This window comes from Corapipo altera, unplaced genomic scaffold (assembly GCF_003945725.1).
Source record: "Corapipo altera isolate COAL_440 unplaced genomic scaffold, ASM394572v1 47, whole genome shotgun sequence".
Lineage (NCBI taxonomy): Eukaryota > Metazoa > Chordata > Aves > Passeriformes > Pipridae > Corapipo > Corapipo altera.
Window position 1 is genome coordinate 3,239,623 of NW_020884897.1, and position 22,548 is coordinate 3,262,170.

The following is a 22,548-nucleotide window of genomic DNA, read 5'->3' on the forward strand; positions in this document are numbered from 1 at the left end:
CCAAATGAGTTTTGGAGTGGGCTGTCAAATATAGGTTGAATTACATGTGGAGGAACTGCTTTTTCTGTCGAAGGTATAATATCCCATGAAGGATAAATTAACTTTGAGTTTGTCTCAATAATTAAAGATACTAATTTATAATTTTTTTCTATTCCAAATTACTCTAGACTTTTGTGAGACTGATATGACAATAATTTATGTCATATAACTATATATTTTGCCAAAGCATGCCAGATGAGAGTGTAGGTAACTCCTAATGGTAGATGAACACCTCCAGAGAGCAAGTCAACTGACCAAGACTGATAGTCTGCAATACAGGATTCCTCTGTTACAAACTATGTCCATCTTTATATCACCCTGACCTGGCAAACCATCTTGACTGAGGTCTTGACTATACATTGAGCTTGTCAAAAACAACCATTACAGAATTCTTTCTGAATAATTGTATGTGCCTAGATAATTTTTACAACCATATCTCCGTACACTCTTGGTTATGCCTAGTTGTTCTCAATAGACACATTTCATATGCTTTTTTAATCGCAGTTGAAGCATAAACAGGCTCTAAGGGAGTAAATAATGTTGAAATTAAGAGTTTCCTGAAGTCACATTGCTTGGTAGTAGGTGTTTTAGCAAAAATGCTATAACCAGGGTCAGTCACAGCTAATTCTACCACTAGACTGAGGTATCACTGCTAAGGATATTCTCTTTACTCCTCTCTCTGCAATTAGACGCCTGTGGACCAGGATTACACAGGAAACCAATCATCATGTCTGATGTATATCTATGTCTCTTTGTGATAGCAAAAAGCTCCTGAGATGAAAGGCTACTTATTTCAGCACCTCAGTTAAATGCTGGTGTCCTGCAGGATGAATCAGGACCAGGGTCACCAAGACCTCTATCTGCACAGAAGGCGGTGTTCAAAGTTGTGTTCTGATTGATGTACTTTTGTAGCCTCTAGGACACAACAAAATTTTCCAGGTTTCCTGGAAAAATATTATTGTGTAGTTTGAAGATCACTGAAGCAGTGATTTCTGCCCTGCTTTCAACTTCCTCCTAGTGTGGACTATAAAATTCCATGAACTTTCAGTTCCACCTAAACTTTTAGCTGGTATGTGGCATCCCAAATGAGGCAAGTGGGTGCGTGTAAGGAGAATGAAAGTACGTATTCTTATAGATAAGAAAATGCAGAGCAAAGAACCTAAGACACAGGAAGACAAAAGGAAATCAAGAAAGGTGATTTATGAGAGTAAAGAAGCAAAAGATAAAGGCAGTGCCCTGAAGTTGATTGCAGTTTTCCACAGATTTGCTGAATAGTGAGTTGTGGTGACTGAGTGACCTCATGAAACTTCTGTTCCTACTGTGGCTGTGTTGGAAGTTGAGGTAGCAATGTCTTTCCATTCCATACTGAAATCTGACAGAATTTGTAAGCTGGAAACCTGACTCAAACACGATGGTCTAATTTGGTGTGAAGAATGAGTGATAGTCATCTGAGGACAGCATGGTGTAAGGTAGCAGTGAACTACTACCTTCTGGGGAAGTATCTTCTGCGGAAATTTGTTGTCTTTTTGTATGAAATCCTTTTTTCTTCTTTGAGAGGATATACTTCAAAGTGATAGCCTTCAAAGACAACCCCTCTCCAAGCTCCTCACCTCCCCAGTAAATTGGGGTATGGCTTTCAGTGGTAGCACCAATGCAATTAAAAAACCCAGTCATAGTTATAATTCAATGACCTTCTGTGTATTTTCATCTTTGAGGCTCAAGAAAAGAGCATCTTCATTACAAAAACTGTGAGACTCATCTAAACTATCTATTGACCTTCTGGAACCAATCCAGAAGGTGATAGCCATTTGTTTCTGCACACAAAGGGAAGAGGTGGGTGTGAGACAGAAGCATGGCAGGAAATTGAACTTTCCTGGAGTGTAATGTACATTTATAGGAACCATTTGTTAAGTATTCAGACGGGCCCATTTGCATCTGATGCATCTGACTGTGGTTAATTTATAGAAAGTAAACCCTTAAGTTAGTCAGGTAAATTCATCAGGGTAAATTTACCCACCCCCTCTTCACTTGTTCTAGTTTTCTCTCAGATGTAAAACTTCCCTGTTGCAGCTAACCTCACCACTTACCTATGTGACATTTTCTTTATTTAGGTAGAACCAATAATGTCAGACACCTCAGGTGAAATCCTGACCCATTGAAATTAGTGGTGAAACTACTGTGGATTTCCATGAGGATTTCTTTCTTACAAAAGAAGCTTTCAGAGAAAAGCAAAATACATTTAAATTTCTGCTTGTGTTAGACGAATGTAAAAACTGTGACCATACCTAATTAGATCACATTCTCCTTTACACTGTTTTCCTCTTATTTGACCTGTATTTAATTAGGGATTTACCATTTCTGTGTGCATCATTCTACACATGGAACTTAAAATTCCCATATCACCTTGAGCTTCTATTTTAATAAAAATAGAAATATTTCTTCTAATTTTAACCATTTCCTAATCTCTGATGCTTATTACAATAGACAGGTTTAACCTTTTGATTCTTATCTGTAAATTGTTAATCAAAATATGAAGAATAGCTATCTGATAGAAATCCCATGCAAAACAATTCTTGCCATGTTATGGTGAATGGATACTTTAAATTCTCCTCTTCTTCTTTCTGTCTATAAACTAATTATTTAGTCTTATAATTTTCTTTATCCAGTCTCAAAATTTTCCTTAGGGCAACTTATATTTAATAATGTACTAATCCATCATGTGAAAAATTGTCAAAGGCGTTCTGAGAGTCTAGATGTCTGTTGCTGCTACAGTTCATGTCAATGGATATTTCCCTTAGAATTTTGAGGTTAATAAGATGTTTTATTGTAATTTGGTTCGTAAATCCAGTCTGATCTGATTTTATACATCTTTATGCAATTAATACATCTTTTATATCTTTAACACTTCTGCTACTGTCTTTTTTAGCCATTTTAAGGGGTGTTGAGGCGAAGTTAATGCCACTCGAATTGAAGAATTCACATATTTGAGATCATAGATCATAGAATATCCTGAGTTGGAGGGCATGCAGAAGGATCATTGAAGTCCAACTCCTGGCCCTGCACAGGACCAAATCTCTGCAAGTTCTGGAAAACATTATTTTTGTAACTGTTTAGTTTTAGAACATAGATATATAACAAATACTGTGAAGCAGTATGCTGGGTAACATGTTAGCTTGAACCAAATTTAAACAGGTTTTTTTTTGTTAGCTATATGAATTTTTTTTATCCTTAGACTGATATGTTCTTGCGGGGTCTATTCACGTATATTTTAACATATACAAAAATCTATGATACCTACATGAAGACAAGTAAGAAAAACTGCCACTAGAAAGCAGTAACAATTGCTTAGAGCTGGAGAACAAATGGAATAAGAAGGGCCTTGGCAGTTAAGGAGAGCTAGATATAGTAGATAAAGATGATAAAATAGAAATGTAGCCAAAAGTAAGAGTAACTGTTATTGTTGCATTTGTATGGATGCTTTTTCTTGCTCAAAAATTTTAGATGCATGGGCGATTTTTTTTTTCCTTCTTGGGGGGGTAAATTTTCTATAATCCAGCCATTCAACAGCCTCAAGAGTCAAGACATCTGCCTTGGAGATGTACTCATGTTTTGATGAACCTTACAGCATCATGGATTTTGACATAATGTTGAAATGAAATCTTTGATGCTTGACAGCTGCTGGCTGCATGGAATACTCTTTTTTTTCCCTTCTCCCCCTGCCTTTTAGCGTGATGTTTACTACACATTATAAGAATGTACGTCATTTTGAAGAACAGTTTTAATTCCCTTTATCCAAAAAGCTTTCTGTAAAAGTGATAAATTCATAGGAGTTAATGTCCTTTTGCTGAAGAATGCTGGCAATTTTAACAGCTGTGTATGTATGTGTGTAAAAGCTCAGACAAGGGATAAAAGGCTGCATGAAATTTTGCATGTGGTAGCAGAAAGATGCCATCAGATGTAGTGCTGGAACTGACACTGTCATCTTGGCATCCCTGACCAGTGCTCACTGTATATTAGAGAGGAGCTGCAGTTGGGAGGCTGTCAGCTTCCTAGAAACAACAGGAAATGTCCCACTGAAGCAGTTGCAAATGCTGTTACAGTGCTGCTAATGTGAGCTGTAAAGCCAGATGGTATGGCTCACATGGCTCCTGCACGTGGGTGAGCAGTACAGGAGCAGTACCATTGTCACAGAATTTCCATGGCCGTGGAGACTTGAGGGAAGGAGTTTGGTCATGTAGCATTGGAGTGGGTAACTCATGTTGGCAGTAGTGGCTGCCTTCTCCAATCTGTAGAGTGATCACAGATCCAGTTATGACTGATGGTTCACACTGATGCTATGACAGCCCTTAGGCCAATTTCCGTGCAGCATTTTATTTTGTGTTTATTAAAGGTGGCATGTCCCCAGCTGCTCTTCACCAGCAATAATCACTTTTCACTTGATCTAAATGAAAAGAATGGTGACCACTGCCTTTATGCAGTGGTGGTAGAAACAATAAGAAGCCAATGTCCAAGACTGTGGAAAAGCCAAAATTGCACTGAAACTGATGGGATATGAAATGTCAGAGACAATGCTTGGCATTCAGCTGATTTACAGGTGTCCATGGATGAGAGACATCAGTGAACAAAAAGGTAAATGAATAAAGAGAAGCAGACATGGCAACAGGGATCGTGGAGATGCTCACAGAGTTTAGATATGCAGTACTTCATGGAAGGGCAGACTTACATTTCAAGATAATTATATTCACCTTTGATATTTTTTTCCCCCATTTTGTTCAATAAAACAGGACTTCATACACATTCTTTCCTTCTCCAAACAGGAGCAAATGAGCAAGGGCACAACTGCTTGCAAACTCTCAGACAAATGGGAAACCAACTTTCTTTAATTTAATCAAGGTTCAGTATGTATGGGAGGCTTTCAAATGTGCCCAGGCCTCATCACTACTTTTGGGATCACTCCTGTGAGCTGCTGAAAACTTTGGCCCTAAGCCAGCAATATGATAAGATTGTGTGAGGGTTTTTAAGTGTGCAAATGGCCCCATGGCTTCCATGGGACCATTTACATGTTTAAATTAAATGTGCTGAAGTGCTTCACCACTGCAGAGACAGAATGCCTGATACCATGTAGGACCAAGTCCTTGGAAATCTAATTAATATATTTCAGTGCCAAAAAGGGGATAAAGGTCTTTTGAAAGTCCGTCTGCTGAGTTAGGTGTCTAAATGTTGAATGGTGAATTTTCCTGAAAACCTAGCCTTTAAATATCAACCCTGATAATTTTTACTGATAACCAGTTTGACAGAAACATGGGGTCAATATTTTTAATCCAATCCTACATACAATTACACATCCTAAGGTGAAGGATTTAATATGAACTAAATAGCATATTGGCTACTGTAGTTTGTTTATTTTGTAGATTTAGGCAAACAAATGTAGGTCTGTTCCAAACAATGTAAATCTAATGTTTAATCAAATTTAAACACCACGCATTTTGGAAAATGAAACTGTCTTTGATTTTTAAAATAAGTCTTTCCAGTATGTCTCCAAATGAATTTGCAGTAGTAGTCAATGTGATTGATAGATTATGTCACACTTGTGCTCATGCACATAGGGCCTCAGATCTGGTGCTAAACCAGTATTAGCCTTTGCTCTACTTGTGTCTGGGAAACACTGTACTGCTAACTGCTATTTTATGAATGTGGCTAAAGCTGTATTTATCATGCAAGGTTTACTGGTTGTGTTATGCTTACAAATTTCCCTAATTAAGACTACAAATTCCATAGTTACAGCTGCAAATGAGAACCATTTTTTTCAAGAGCTTATTTTGACTGTTGAATTTGCAAAAAGGGGATTTTTTTGGGTGGTAAGGGGGCCGATACCACTTCAGGTACTCCAGGATTTCTATGGGTCTACCATAATTCTTGCCTACTTTTAACAAAGCTGCGGCAGTGGAAGTTTCAGTTTTAGGCCAGTCTGTTTTGTTTTAGTTTTCTTGAGATTCTAGATGCTACCTTGTAAAATGGCCACCCATTGTGGACTTTCTTGGAAATGGAATATGAAACTGCATTTTACTTGACTATCCTTAATATGTACTTAAAATATAAGCAAGATGGAATAACTTTATGGTTGTTTTATATAAAAAAATGAGGAAATCTTAGTATTATGCAGTAAAATCATGATTATAAGCAAACAGTTTAAGCAATCTTATTTTTTCTTACATAAAAAGTATTACCCCATAATATAAAAGATATTTATGAGCTTTATTAATCAGCAACCTATGATTTGTGGTTTATGACAATCTTACAATCACAGAGGTTAACTCAGTGGCATAGGAATTTCTCTAATGCATCAGAAGCGGTTCAGGCTTGTATTTTTGGCACTAGGAAGTACCGTCATTGGTATTTTCTAGAAAGTTTTCCTCTATGAGTGATAGTCAAAAATGAAAAAAGGAGAAGTGAAGTCTGGATAAATCTTTAACATGGCACAGAGTGCAGTTCAAGGTGTTACCAGGCTGAAGACATCAGGACCAATTCAAAGTTTGTGTCCTGTGGAAGGCAAAAAAATCCCCTGCTGTAGTAATTTAAATTCAAAAAAGGCAAACACATAAAACCCAAGAAAACTTCTTGAAAAGAAATTTAAAAGAGCAACCAACAGGGTAAAAATGATTGAAGACCCAACATTAGAGGCTCAGAGTGACAGTGTACCACCTATCAAATGAAAAATTTAGAAAAGAACCTTTCCCTAAACCCACCTTGACCAGCAGTACAGCAACAAGATATGACCCAGAAGTGCAAATGACAGATCAGCAGGACAAGATGAATTATGTCCCAGGATTCATAGTGCTGTTGCCAGAGTTTTAGAAGGACTTGAATATGGCAGTTTAAAATTATTAGTTACAGTGTGAAATTTACGTTCTAATCAGCCTGAGGCTGACAAATGGTCCTGATATCTTTAAACACTTCTTATCTTCTTATATGTTTCCTTGAAAAAATAATGATAAAAAAGGTAATTAAAAGCTTACCCAATGATTCAGTCTAGCGAACCATACATATCTCAAACACTACAGACATATGCACTATTGATTCTCTATTTAAAAACTGGCCATGTGAATTTAATTTAAAGGGCCTGAGGCCCTGCGGTGTTGCTGAATAAACATCCAACAGTAATAATATGTTTGCTATATGAGTGCCAGTGCTAACTTAATTCCACTTCAGGATATCAAGACTCACGGACACCTTCTTCTCAGTTAATTGGTGTGTTTAATTTGTTTGCTCAAGTAACATAATACTTTGGATTATAATAGAGACCAAAAGGTCTCAAACTGCTCGTTTCCCAGAGCAAGGCAAGAAATGCTGAAGAGGCCTAAACATGTTGAATACCCATCCTGAAGAACAGCTAGTTTTTTGCAATTTTTGACAACAATTTGCTGACATGAAAATTGACTATTATTTAGTTCTTTTGGAATGCTCTTGTACTGTGAATTCTTTAGTTTGCATGGAGGAAATATCTAATGGTAACAGGCTGCTTATTTTGGACAATGTAAAATGACCTGCTGTAAGCATCTTAAATGAAATACTGGCTGAATAATCACGAGATTAATTACAATTCTGAATAATTTTCTACTCTGCCTGCCATTTGGCAGCTAGCAGACATAGTGTTCATTGGTGACTGGTTTTGTGGTGCATGCATGTGCATCCTCTGAATATTAGTAAACTTTCAAAGTGGGTACTCACTATCTTTTGGAAGTAATTTTAGTGGGTAAACTGATAAGTCCACCTCATCTGAATGGTATCATAAAATCTCAGGGTACTGGAACTGTTGAAATCAAACCTCTCTGATATTAAAGACTTCTATTTAGGATGAAGTCAATAGGTGCTAGGTCTTTCCCTTCCTGCTTCCATCTGACTAAGATCAAAACTTTTCATATATATGAGCTGTCTGATTTTTTTCTTCCTAAACAGAAAAATCTATAACTTCATAAAACATAATGTTAAGTTCCATTGTCCCCAGGGTACTTCAGTATCCATTTTCTAATTCTTAGTTGGGAGAGTCACCATCTTTAAATTAAACCAAATTAAGGAAAATGTAGTTGCTCCAGCTGACCAGAATTTTGGTAAGATACATCAGGAAACTAGAAGTTCTGCAAGTTACTTTTCTTTGCTGTCTGTATTTCTTTGCTATTCTTTGATATCTACTTCTGATTTCTGCTGTAGCTGGAGTAAACAGTAGATATGATGTAGAAGATAACTATCAGCTCCAGAGAGAAGCCATAATGGTGCAGATAATCCTCTCAGTAAGTAATGATTTCTTGAGATGATAATTTACGTGATGTTTGTATGTGGCGTGTGTATTTAACCAACTGAGCATTTACAGAGGATATATGCATTTTGCTTACAGGTGCTGAGGGTTTTTCCTTTCTGTTCTTTTGGAAGAATGCACTAGAATCTCCCTTTTCCCCAGATTTGGTACACTGAACCTATTCATACTGCATTTCTATCAATATGAAGGCCTAAAGAATTCTTTGAAAATGTCTTATTCACTTTGGCCCTGAAGGTTTCTCTGAAAGTCATCAAGTGCACTGACTATCTGCATTACCCAGTTGCTTGTAAAAATTTAGTTCACTGTCATCTCTTCAATTCAGCAACCTAGAATGATGCAGCATAACTTTGAGAAACAGCAGCATTAAATTAGAGATGCAAGCTGCAGACTGTAATATTAAAAACGCGTTCTCCTACTGTGGCCTAATTTGCCTTTTTCTTTTTATGCTGATAATGTATCTGAACCCACACTGTGAGCAGTGTGTAATAAGTTTCTAGGCTTTTGGCATCTTTATGGGCAAACTGGATTCTTTGCAGCTTCAAACAGCAAATGAAATAAGATTGATGGAATTCATGTCTAGATGTGTGACATGGAAATGTACCTAAACAAATGTAATTTTGCAGCAGGAACACTTAAATTGTGTTGAGGCTAAAAAACCAGATCTTGCTTAACACATGAATTAATTAACTGCAAAACATTTCTTTTTACCGTTGTTACACAAAATAAAGGGCTGGGGATTTGAATCCTGTAATTCAGCATATAAAACTGCTGTCAGAACCTCTGGCTTAGGAAGCACTGAAACCGCAGGATGCTGGAAGTGTAAGTAGGGAAAGGATCACAGCATGCTTGCCTTGCTTGTATACTTTTCCTTAGGCATCTGCTACTGGCCGCTGTCAGAGCCAGGATATCCAACTAGATGGACCTCTGGTCTGACCCAGCATGGCCATGCTTGTGATAGGGGTATTTTTGACCTTCAGCCCCTTCCAGGACTCTATCACGACTGAGGATGAATGAAACTGTGACTGGAGTTAATTTTAAAACACTATTATTCAGGTTTGGAGTCATTTCAAGGTATGTTATGCTGTCCAAAAATATGAAAATCCACTGGATATACAGTCCTACTCAAAAGAAGCAAATGTTCACATATTCTAAAAGGATTTGAAGTAAAAAAGAAGTTGTGACCTTCTGATTCAGCAACATGAGATACCTTGATGAGTGTTATGCTTAACTCTCTATACCCTTCCAGTGTAGTCTGCTATGTGTGTGGCTCAGTTTTACAGTAAGAATCTGGAAATAAACATATTTTCTCATTCTCCTCCTATGTTTGCTTTTGGGTTTTGTTTGTTTGTTTGTTTTGTTTTGTTTTGCCTTTTTTTTTAATAGTACATTCTTTGTAGCAATATCCTCTGGCATTTGTGGTTGAAGCACTTAACACAAGGAGTCCCAAGTTTATTTGGGGTCTTTAGATGTTACTGTATTGCTCACATCTCCAATGCTTTCAGCTGAGGTGGTAGAAGCCAGTTTTTCTGAGAGGATGTACAGTCTACATTAGATGCACCTTCTCTTTCCACATCATAGACGTTTATGTAAGGCTGTAAAGTGTAAGTTAGAGTTCTGATAGCAATGGAATAAATATTTTATTATTTTTTTTAAATGATACACCCTCTTTTCTGAATCTCTGCTGTGAGGAAAGCAGGCTTGGCCCTGTATTATCATCTCTTGTTGAGTATACAAGAAGAGAGGCCTGAATATGACACTGTCAAGTTACCTTCCTCAGGCCCACGGACAGGGAAACCGCCCTGGGAGGAACCAAGTGAATCCAGATGTGACCCCAATGGCTGTTCACATTACAGTGATCAAAAAGCGGGAAAAAGGGATGAATACCATTGTACTTGAGTACAATGTTGAATCTGTAGGTAAGTTGTTTCCAGTCTCTGGTTTTAGACTGTATAGTGTTTGGACAGAAGTGAGATGCGTTGGGCAGATGATGTCAAATAAAGGAACTCTTCACTGTGAGCACATATTTTTATTGGTATTGACCTTTCAGATGTTTAAAACAATGTTGCAAGGGTGTGACTTCTTGAGCAATGACTGAACTGTCCTTTTGATTAGTTCTGAGAAATACCAGCTATAATTAAAAATATAATGAACAGTATGGAATGGTTTGTCTGGTGTGGGAAGAGCTGTTTATCCTGTGCAGATCCTTTGGTCTGATGGACTGACTGAATTAGGTACAGTTCTCCTTCAAGTGCTCTTTGGATATCATGATCCGAAGGTGGCAAGGGAAAAGGGAACTAAATGTATTCTGTAGTTCACAGAAAAAGGGGAGAATGTTGCAAAGGAAGCAGGAAGTCTGAGAAAGTCTTGATTTAATTTCCATAAATGTTTGTTCTAAAGATACAGCAAGTACCAATATGAAAAAGCTATTAGATGAATCCCATTTTCTCTTCTGGAATTTTGCTGATTACAACTCCTTCTATAACAGTTGGTTTTGGTTTTGGTTTTTTTTCTTTTTTTTTTCCTTTGAGTGCTATTATTCTGTGCAGTTGTATGAGCCTGTATTTAAAGCTAATCCAAAGGGGAAAAGAAAATCCTAGAGCCTCAAGAGCAGATATCTGGAGGGCCACAGTTTCTGGTAAAATAAAGTTGTTAATGGAATTAGAATCACAGCGACATACTGTGAAAGGCTTCTCTTTATTACACCCCTAAGATTTATGAAGGAAATGGTCCAGACTCGTACAAATTCTTGTGAATGCTGAGGAATATATACATTAGTATGCCAGATGACATATCTATGTTATATATGCCAGATTAAAGCAAATGAAGTTTTAGAGTAGATTTCAGCTGAGGTGGCCTTCTGGAGAAGTCTCTTTCTGATAATTTTAAAGCTCTGTTCTATTGATCAGATGCTTGAGAGCAAGAGGTTGAACTAAATCTGAATTAGTTTTATCTGAATGTCGTAAGAGTGTAATCTTTGTCTACAGCAAATAAGGGACATGAATTTACTCAGTCTTCTGAACTTTTCCCTTCTGATATTCATTTCAGATTCTTATACTTTAAACCACTGTGATTTAGAAAAGTTATGAAATGTCATAAATATTTATATTTTTGTTTGATTTGATTTGGTATAGTTTTTTTTAACATGAATTTAGACTTTGGACAAAATATGAGGCTAAAAATGGAGTCAGGTATTACTGTTGTTAGTGATTGTGGAAGTGTTGATGTGGCAACGATTTGCCTGGACACCAGTTAAAAGTGACCTTCTCTCTGGAATTTGAGTAAATTGACTGACCAATGTATAGGAAAATAAGCTATTTTATTGCACTTATTCAGAATGGTTTTCTGTGTAGGGATTCTGTTATAGAGCAAAATTTGTTAGTTTATTAACGAAATTATTATTTCACAGTGTAGTCTGATGTTATCCCAGCAGATTGTATCGGCATGGAAAGGCATTCTGGAATAAGAAAACAATATACATTGGCCTGAATCTTCATGTGGCCAAAATGCTAAGGTTAAAGGGGTTAGTTCATTCCTATTTTGCCTGTATATTGAAATTTCCTGTATGATTGCCAAGGTGATAGGGTGTCATTGACAGAGTGAAATGTCCATTAGGATGTGAAAGAGAATGATTCCTCACTGCTGGTAGATGGGATTATACTGTTGGGAAGAATTTTCTTCCTTTCTTTGTGTTTGTTTGGTTTTTAATAAAACTATATAAGAAAAATAAGGAATCCAAATATTTAAAAATTCAGTCTGGAACTAACATTATTTTCTGTTTCTGAGTTTTTCTGAAAGTGAAACTCATATCTATCTTGAGCACTTTCATATTCATCTAAGTCCATGAAAATTAGGTTCCTAGATTAGGTGTTGTATTGCTGATTGAGAATGGCATTTTTCCTGTTGTTTAGGATAAAATGTCTTTTTGTTCTAACTTGGAGTAAAACTTGATGTTTTTCATGGCATGGAAACTCTGTTAGTATTGAAGCATGCTATGTATCAGTATTTTATGGCAAAGGTGTAAAATAAATGAAGTGATGAAGTAGAAATAAAATGGAAATTAAAAAATACAACAGCAGTTGTTTACTAGAAACTGACCCATGTTAAGATTTCATCAAAATTGATGGCAGCTTTGGATTTTGTAAAAATTGTTTTTTTCCAGAGAATCTGGTTTAAAATGTTCTTTCATCAGTATCAGTAGATATTTCAAGCATGAAGGGAACCGGTTACTTGCAGTTAGGTGTCCCAGTCTGAAAACTATGTCGCCATTAACATCAATGAGGATTAAAGGTGAAACAATACATAGCTGTCATTAGTCATCAGTATCTGATGGTCCATCTAGCTTGGAGATCAAGCATTTGCTTTAAAACGAATTCACTTCTTCACCCTAAGGAACACAAACAGCAAACTGTATCGATTCCAGCTGTAATGGGTTTGAATAAAAAGTTTGAAGTCCAAATTGCCTATATAGCTGTGCAAATACATAGGTGAATTTTTGCATGCAGTATCTACAAGCACTAGGGCATATCTTTGCCATGGGACTGTGGGATAGAGGTGGTGAATTCTAGTTCATTCAATCCTGGGGAAACATCTATGGATATGAAAAAAGAACTCAGTCCACCAGATACAAGATTCGAGTCTTGCTGTTGCACTTTTTTCCTGAGATCCCAAGATTTGGTATCTGAAGCAGCTATCAGACCAATATTTGTGGTTAGAAGAGGAAAAAAAAGGTTTTGGTGGGATTTACACATGATATTTTAAAAACAGTGAGAAGGACTGATGTGAGTAGTAATGAGTGATGAGGCTGTGCAGGGAGAGATCAGGACTGTGGAGGGAAAAGGAAGAAAGGAAGCTTCAGAGATTAGATAAGCAGCCATAATTTTCATTGCATACTTGATCCAAACCTCAGAAGACATTGTGGTTCATATATCACTGGATTTTGACCTGTGCTGGAAATTCTTTTTAGCAGAAATACTGTAATGAATTGGCAAAACCCGTAGAAGTTTTCTTTGAAACCTCTTGTCTTTATGCCAATGTAAGCAAGAGAAATGCTTTTACCATAAGCCTTTAGATTTCCTACAAGCCATGATCATTGTTTCACTCATAACACACTTAAGCAGTGGGTTAAGGTTTTCTCCTTGCCTTTTTTTTCTTTTTTAAAGCACAGTTTTAGGAGTTTTTCTTGTATTGTGGAGGGAATATCCCACTGGCCAATTACTTTCTGCTCATCTTTAGGTCTCTCACATTCAATAGAGCTTATCGATGGGCAGCACCAAACATTAAAATGCATGAAGCTGAATTAGACTCTTCAGCCCCCAAAATGGCTCCATATGCAGACACCTTGAAAGAATTGTCATTTAGAATACAACTAACAAATAATATGTATTTTAGGCTGAAACTGTAGAGGCATTTAAAGTTTGAGTTGTAATCACAGACAGAGGAGTATCAAAACCAGTTGTGGAATGAAGCCAAGAAATTATCAGTTTTTCAAAACACCATTTACAAGAGGCATTTTTGATTTTTCTTTGATTACACATCCATAGATATTATGCAGGCAGCATACTGAATCATGACAGAAAGATCCTTGGTGTATGAGGTGATGGGGTTTGTTTCTTCAAGTTTTTCCTTTGCTGCTGTTTAATCTGGAATTCATTCCTATTTCTGTTAATTTTAATTGTCTGCGACGAATTTAGAGGTTTTATGTTGGTATACTTGGCTTACTTCCATTTTATCCTTCCTTGCCATGCTGGAAATGGGCTCCAGATCAGACATTGTGAAGGACATGCATTTGCAGTCATTTTTCTGAAAACAGGCCTATCCCCACAAGCACACATCTGCTTGTTGATGCTGCTTCACAATTCAGAGTGCTTGTCATAGGTGCAATCTTTCAGTGTCTAATAATAGTGGGTGAACTGATATAGAGAGAAACTCGCTCGCTTTACCTTCATAGTTGTTTTTAGACTATTTGTGACACCCGAGGGATTGAAAACTGATTCTGGAGCATTATCCAACACCGGGAGCATTTGTATACTGCAGACAAAAGATGGCTTTTTCTTTCTCTTTGTTTGAGACCTTTCTGGTCAATTGAAGTGCGTGCCTTCTTTCTATATTGACTAACGTAATTTTTCTTCGTAAGTCAAATACAGCACATCTGGAGACACCTCCTGCCAGATACAATGCCATACTTACAGAGGATCAATGTTACTTCAGAGGACAATTCTTCAGTCATGATTTCTCAAGTTTGATTGATCCCAGTAGCACAGAGGAATATGCTGCTTTGTGGAACACAGAGCTGGTGTTTTCCATAACGGTTCTGCAGATGTGTGTCTGTTCTAGCATGACATGTTCCAGTCTGTTCATTTTGTTACTCTGGGGGTGTAATAGCATAGCATGCTCTTTTCCATTCTGAGATTTTAACACAATGGCAGCAATTATATTGTCTCTAATGTGAAGGGTCTTTCCAAATTTTTGTAGAGAAGACTGATCTTCAGATTCTGTGTCATATGGTGGGATCAGAAAATACTCTAAGGGGGGGAAAGAGGATTCAGGTGTGAAAATCCATGCAATGGATGCTATGCACCGGCTTCTCGTATACATTCTAGTAAATAATCACTAACTTTCAGAAATAAGTAAATTAACTGTTTTGTAGAAAAACAGTGGTATACCACATTCACATGATCTGATTCTATTAATGCACATCCTCCTGACTCGCACTGCACTTTTTTGCCTGAAAAGTGGGCCTCAAAGAGACAGGAAATCTATCTGTAAAGCCTCCCAATTCCTGCCATGTGACCACATGAAAGTGAAGCAGAATTTGGCTTGTCGTGAGAATTTTACTAGTAATACTGTAGAGCACATTTGAAGGAAACCAAAATTTTCTGCTTGAAGTAAAATTTGTTTTGCTGATGAAATCTGTGGTGCTTAAAGGGGAAACCCTCTTTGGTAACTGAACAAAGCCATCAGGTATGTTATCTGACTTGACAGTCTGGTGTTTGATTAATCAAACTGTTAATTTGATTTTAAATGACTGATGCTCTTTTAGGACTTCTGACTTAAGTGCCTGTTTATAATTACGGTACTGAATCAAAGGCTCTTCCCAACCATTGTACAGATTAGTTTGAAAAGATGTGTTTTGATTTTAGTAGTCGTAAAAACTAGCATTGGTGTTTACTTTAAAGCACAAATATGTTCAAAGAAACACATACTTAAAGTGATAAAGCAGTGCCCTCACACTTTTTATCTGAAAAAGGAATGCAAGGGTGCAATTTTTAATAAGTTATATAAACAACACACTTTATCTTCTTAAAGAGATAACCACTTTGGGGGCATTCATAGCAGTTTGATTGGTGGGCACTTAGCTTTGTGTGATGAATATATATCATGCAAAAGTTTTGTAAAACTGCTGGAGGTAGGAGATTTAATCTTATGTGCAGCTGCTTGCATCTTATATTTTGCTGGGAATTTGTAAATTCCCACTGAACTTGGAAATAATGGTATCTTGCAGCCTATAATAATTCTATGTGCTGTGGTGTATTTTCCAGTGGATTGCACTAAATGTTCAGATATTAGGATAGCTGAATTTTTAAGTGAACGGCATGGGTAAGGTCCTAATCCTACAGACAGCGAAGCACACATTTAATTCAAGTAATCTCTCTAGTCCCGTTTGGCCTGATAGTTACATGAACTCTTAAATGCAAATCAGATCTATCAGTTTCCTCAGGCCTCACGTATGATTATATCTATAACTGCAGGAGAGTGCCTGCACTTGCAAAAAAGGCCAAAAATCTCTGCAAAAAACATTTCTTTGAAATAGTTTAGATTATGGCTGATCACTAAGGTGGTAAACACAACCTCTAGTATATGTACAAAGTACTTTAAAAGTATCGTCTTGGTGTAGCAAATAAAAAATGGCTGGAGGCATTATTTCTGCCTATTTTTAAACTCTTCATGTCTCGGATAATACATTATCATCCCTAGTTTTCCTCTCAAGCTGCTTGAATATCTCAGGGGTACGTATTGCAACACTGTAATTATATAGCAGATAATCCAATCACTTCACAATGACATTTTTTCCAAGTGTCTTTTTGAGCATTGTAGTTAAGTGGGTGTTTAAAAAAAATGTTCTAAATTTAAAGGAAGTTTTCCATGCCTCCTTCTTGGTTACCCAGCTACACAGAGTTTCAAGAGGCTTGATTTGCAGAGGAAAGATACTCAGCACTTTCTGGAAATGAATATCCACAAAGGCAATTCAGGCGTTGTAACAGCCAGAATCATTAGTCATTCTTGAAAATCTTGGCTGAAGGACAGTAGACAATGGAATCTCTATTTCTGTAGGGTTTACTCTTTCCTGTTTCTTTTTTTCTCACATCACAATTTCATAAATTCTTCAGTCACTGCAACTTTTCCAGAGTACATAGACATGAATTTTGACTGTAAAACCAAACCAAACCAAATCAAACCAAACCACCTCCTTAATTCTTCCCTTTAGTTTCTCATATAGCATATAGAGCAGTATGAAAGGATGAAAAATCATTGTTTTTTTCCTTAGCAAGGCATCTTTTTTGGAAAAAAAAAAATCTCTAAAGGAAGTAAATGTGGGGAAATATAGTTTGTCTCTCCCCTGCCCCCATCCAAACACTAGACAACTGAATATTCTCACTTAGCATTCCTAAATGACCCTTACTTTGCTGGCATGTCACTAGCCTGGATTTTTTTTAACCTGGTTTATTGAAAGAATACTGAACTTGGCTGAGTGAATGGAGCTTGTGTCCTTTGATTGTGATAAAGTCTATCCTGAGAAGTTATATAGATACATGGATTTGATTTTTTTTTGTTTTGTTTTTGTTTCATGACTGTCTGTTCTTTCTGTATGAAATTCACAAGCAGGTTACTTACAGAGCAGAATACATTTGTGAGAGCTCTGTATCCTCAGGACTCCAGGGTGCACCAATTCCTGGGTCATGCATCCAGAGAGTTACTCTGGGCTCTGTTTTACCTTTTCCATCTGTGTTCAAAAACAATGCAGGTTTGCAGTAGGGAGCCACGTCATTGTTCGTTTTATTCTGCCTTAGACTGTTGAAGATCCTTTCTGGGGACTGGAATAGCTTAGAAATGGGGTGAATTTGAAGTTCAAGCTAGCTAGCTAGAAATGTCTACTGGGAACATTGAATCCAGTCTAAGGCAGTGGCAGTGGTTATGACTTTATGAAGCCATAACACCAGTGAGAGTGGTATTTTCCATAGGTTTTCAGAAGCCTGCAGGGCCAAGTGAAAGACAGGAGCATCTGTCCTATGTGTTTCTTAGGTTTGTGAATAATTTTTTTTTCTTTCAGAATGAAAGAAAAAAGGAAAACTTTTTTTCTGAAGGAACCCTAGGGATGGGGCCAGAATTAATTTCAACTAATTGTAATACCCAGCTGAGATTAGGAGCCCTGTTCTATAGTGCATGAGAAGAGGCAATTTTAGAGTAGCAACACTGAATTATCCTTTAAAGCTGTCTCTCAGCATTGACTTATATAGGCAACCTTTGTTGATGTGGCTCCTAATTAGGCACCCCAGAGAAATTCCTGCAGTTAGTGAGATGAATTTGGATCTCAGTGAAATAAAACTTCCTCAAATTTATCTCCTGTACATGGCAAAGAATTATACAGAAGAACATACAAGCATTTAAATTTAACACAAAGATGTATTTCTAATCTGGAGAGTTGATCACTAAAAATGCCATGTCTTGCTTGGCTAAGGAGATCAGTCAAAGCACAGAATTTTTTTTTCCAGATGATTTTCATTTGTACCACCTTTAATACTTTTGAGCATATTTTTACAGTCTGAAGTTCAAAATTTCCATTTATATATCATAGTTGATGAGTATATCATATTTGGTGATGCTCTGCAGAAATATTGTTTGATTTGGATGACTCTTTTATGGAGAAATGGAAGTAATGTTACTATATACCTGCAATGGCAGCTGTGAAGTCCGAAAAAAAATGAGTAATATTTAAGAGACAATAATATTACACCTTTTATAACAAGATAAGAATGGACTCTTTTCAGCAGCCCAAAATTTGGCATTAAGTTTTCGATATACTTCATTCACTCTCATTCTTCTGCTATCTAAACTTAAAATCTAGATACCAAAGAGCATAATTATACTTTTTTCTTTTAATTTGCGTGTTTTATATGGCTCTCTTACTAGACCTGCACGAGGGCAAAACCTAGTTTTCAAACCAGATTAAATGCTGCAATGTGGTAGAAGAGCTCTACATAGAAGATTTAATATTCTTAAAGAAGTGTTATTACCGTTCATTTAAAGAAGTCTGTGCAAGTTATCCAGAATAATTCTTGGAGCCTGAAATAGGCATTTTCTTGCAGACAGTGCTATTCACTCTCTTCTCTAGCAGTGACCTCCCAGAGAAATCACTTCATGAAGAAGATGTTTCTGTGGGGAAAAGGAGGAATGTGAACTTGTATATCCTGATAAGTAGCTGCTGCTAAATTATTAACTGAATATCTCAGCCTCACTTCTGGCAGTTCCAGCTCTTGTTCTCCTTCAGAGCAGCTTTGGCTTTAAGTGTAATAATTGGTAACTACAGCAGGAAGACTGAAAGTGAAGGGAATGGGGGTTCATACTTAACAAAAAATCTTGCTGCAAACCTCTCTTGCTCAGGTGTCCTGACTTTGTTATAAATAAATGATGGTACATTATCATGATTGTATTAATTTTTTTTTTCTGGTGTGGGGAAACAGATTTTTATATATGTAATTAGGAAATTGATCCTATACTGCCTATGGATTGAAGTCAAATGCTATTAACTTCAAGTATTCACAACTTTAAATCCACCAAGGCAGAGTATTTACGAGGGAAAAAACACCTATATGGATGCACAGATTCTAGGTCACACTATTGGAATTTCTTTGGCCATACATAACATTTAATGGTGAAGTTGGAGTTCCTAAGCAGTTTTATCCATACACCAGTTTTGGCTGGGAGCTTGTACTGGTTTTAGTACTCTGCATTTTTGGCTCGGGCTGGCCAAAGTGCTGATGTTCAGTTCTGGATTGGTCACTGCAAACAAACTCAGCCCAGCAGTTTGCAGGAGTATGGAAGGGGAAGGAATTTGCTGAACCCTCAAGATCTGTGACAGTATATACAGGGCAGAAGAGGAGCTCAGGCAGATAACATGACAAGGGACTTCAGAGGAATTATTTTTTAATGTTTTTGTTTGCACCTTTGGTCAATATATTAAGGATCTTCACTTTGAAGAAGCTGATGCAGCAATGACACTGCCTAATTGGTCCCAAAAATTCCTACGAAAGACCTTTTTTCCTAGTCAGACCTAGCTCTGTGCCCCACACTGTGTGGCTCCTCCAGAGCAGGATGGTCTTACAGGCAGACCCTCTGCAGTATTTGCTCCCATCTACTTGCACTTCACTTTGCTTTCTGTGCAGTTGATGGTTTCTGTTAATGCTGCTGGACATTAACATATTAACCCTGCTTGAGAAATCTTCTCTCCATTTCGCAACTGTTCCGTACAGAGTGCTTACTGCTACCTCTGCTGGGTATTCTGCTGCTACCTCTGCTTTTAGGTTATTCTCCAGGGTGGATGGACTACAAGAGAATGACTGTTGAGGTACCTAAACTGGCTTTAACTGAGCTAATTTCTGTGCAAGGGTTAATCCAGTTTAGAGCTCTGCGCAGGTTAATGTTGTCTTCTCCCAAATTAGCTTGCAGAGTTCTGTGCTCTGGAGCAAAACTGTTCTTGTCACCTGCATTGGGTGTTTAAAGCTGCTTAGTATATTTTCAGACTGCAAGTAGGTTAGATGTACGTTTGTGATCCTCCCTTGCCCCCTTTATGTGTTTAAATCCTAACTGAGGAGCCTGAAAATATGCCTGCCTAACTTTTGAGGATCAGAGAGATCTCATTTTTCCCATATAAAGCAAGTCCCTGAACCTGTGAATCTATGGATTCTTCCTTTGTGCCCACACGTCTAATAGCTACTTATTGCAATGCTCTGCATTCGGGCACAAATCCTTGGGGTTTTTTTTCCTTTTTTCTTTTCTGTCTGCATTAGTGAAGACTTTGGAAGGTGTCCTGTTGTCTTGGTGATTTTTGGACCATTTGGAGAGCGGGAAAACAAGAAGAAGGTGAGTAGTAAGAGAAATCCTTTGTTTAACCTGTAGAGACCATTGTGCAAATTATGATCCTAATTTTCGAGTTAGGAAGAAGAAAATATGTATGAAGTTAGTGGTGAGTAGCTGTCGCTCTACAGTTCAGACTAAGTCTTGTTTAGATTAACTGGAATATTTTCCTTATCTACTACATAAGTTGGGATTGGATCCTCAAGGAAAGTTTTATGAATGGTGTATACAATGTAATATTTTAAAGCCTTTTTACCATCTGATGGAAGTTTCTAAACTTTAACAATATGGGAGAGAGAATATTCCATTGAACACAGCTATGCTGAATATGTTTTCTTAATAGATTTGTAGATGAATGTAAGAGACTATTATAATTGTCTATTCTGATGTTATGAGATAAAAAAACTTTATTCAGTAATGTTTTTAGGAAGTCTGTTACTTCTCTTTGAGTAGAGGTGTACAGTACAGGATGTATCATAAATATTTATACACAAATATATGTACACGTAGCCTAAACTTAATGAATGAGAATTTGATTATGGTCAAATTGAAGAAGTGGATTTCCAGAGGGGTTACAAGTGCTAAAGGGTAACCCAAACTAGAAAAGATTAATGTAATTAAAAACAGACTATTGCGGATTCATTGATAATACTACTACTCCAGAAGCAGAGTTGGCATGTCTTTATCTTTATTGTTTGTTAAAACCCCTCCTTTTTGCTTTGATTCTCTCATGCTGTGCTTACAACATTTGTTGAGGAATTAAACATTCACGTTTGCTTCCTGAGTATTTTCTTAAACTTGTGTCTGACAAAACGAAAGAAAAACAAAGATTGTCTGGAAATGCTAAAGTAATTTAGTTTTTTAAATCCTTTCAGGAGATCCTGTGTTTACTAAGTGAACTACATAGGGTTAATTTACTAAAGTGTTCTGAAGGACTTGCCCAAATGAGAAAAGAAACTTTACCTAGAGTTACTGTTCTTTGCCAGGAACAAAAGTAAAACAAATCAGTGGCAGGATGAGTGGATCCGGTTAAATAATAATGTTTCTCCAGCAGGAAGTCTGTCTATCAGCTGAAAGGTGAGACAGCAACATAATGACAATGCCCTGTGGATCAACTCTGAGAGTAAAAAAAAGCACCTTACAACACAACTCACCCCCAAAAACCCGTCAATGAAAATATAAGATGACAGAATTCACAACAGCATTTTTTCAGTCTTTAAGCTCAAGTGTCTGGAAACACATTTCTTCTCTAGGTTATTCACATGCAGATTCCTCCTTGTGGTATGCCCCGGGGTAACGAGAGAGAGCAGAATTTGGCCCTTTCTGTTTGCTCACTGAGGCCAAGTGCTGCTTTCTCAGTGAAATACCTGCCTTAGAGCTGTACAGCTGTGATATGCAAGAGCAGCTTTGGCATTTCCTTTTTTTTTTTTTGGTATAGGGGGTGAGTCCTGTGAAAGCTGAAGACTTTGTGTGGAAATGAAACACTCAGGGGTAGGTGACATGCACGAGTTTTGGCCTGAGAACTCTGGGTGTCGGGGCTTTTGCGACAGCAGAGGTAGAAATAAGACTTATCAGAATTAAACCCAAGTTGTTAAAACATCCAAAAAAGCTTTTCAGTCTGGTGCTCTGTTATTTGTATTTCAGTTCTGGATGAGTGTAATGCTCCTAGGATATATGAAAATTCCCTGGAATTCAGCAACGGTTGTAAATGCTCCTTGTCTGGTTGTTTAATGTGTTATTTAAATATGGATTTAACAGCTGACAGAAGTTTGAAAACTTTGGTCTCCGTTTCTAAGATTTTCAGCATATAATTTTTCAAAATCAGTAAACTCATTTTTTTTTAATATATGATGCCTTATCACAGTGGCATCAAGAAATCCCAAATTGCTGTTTGTGTGCTTAAAACATCTGCAGGAAACAAAGGTGTTGGGTTGCTTTGCAGTGATCAGTTCAGATCTCATTTCCATTTGGTAATTGCTGTGAAAGGTTTACCTGCTGTAGTGTAGTTTATTTTTTCTGGAAACGCCTCTGTCTCTGTGTATGGCTGCTAAGCAACAGCCCAG

At 37.2% G+C, this 22,548-nt stretch overlaps 1 long non-coding RNA gene across 1 annotated transcript in view; it reads left to right on the forward strand.

Moving 5' to 3' along the window:
• LOC113949649 overlaps positions 1–8,303 on the forward strand; it is a 34,607-nt gene extending 26,304 nt beyond the window's left edge. The window contains exon 3 of the long non-coding RNA XR_003528493.1: positions 8,248–8,303. This is a non-coding gene — a long non-coding RNA (uncharacterized LOC113949649). The remainder of the gene's footprint in view (positions 1–8,247) is intronic.
• The last annotated feature ends 14,245 nt before the right edge of the window (positions 8,304–22,548 follow it).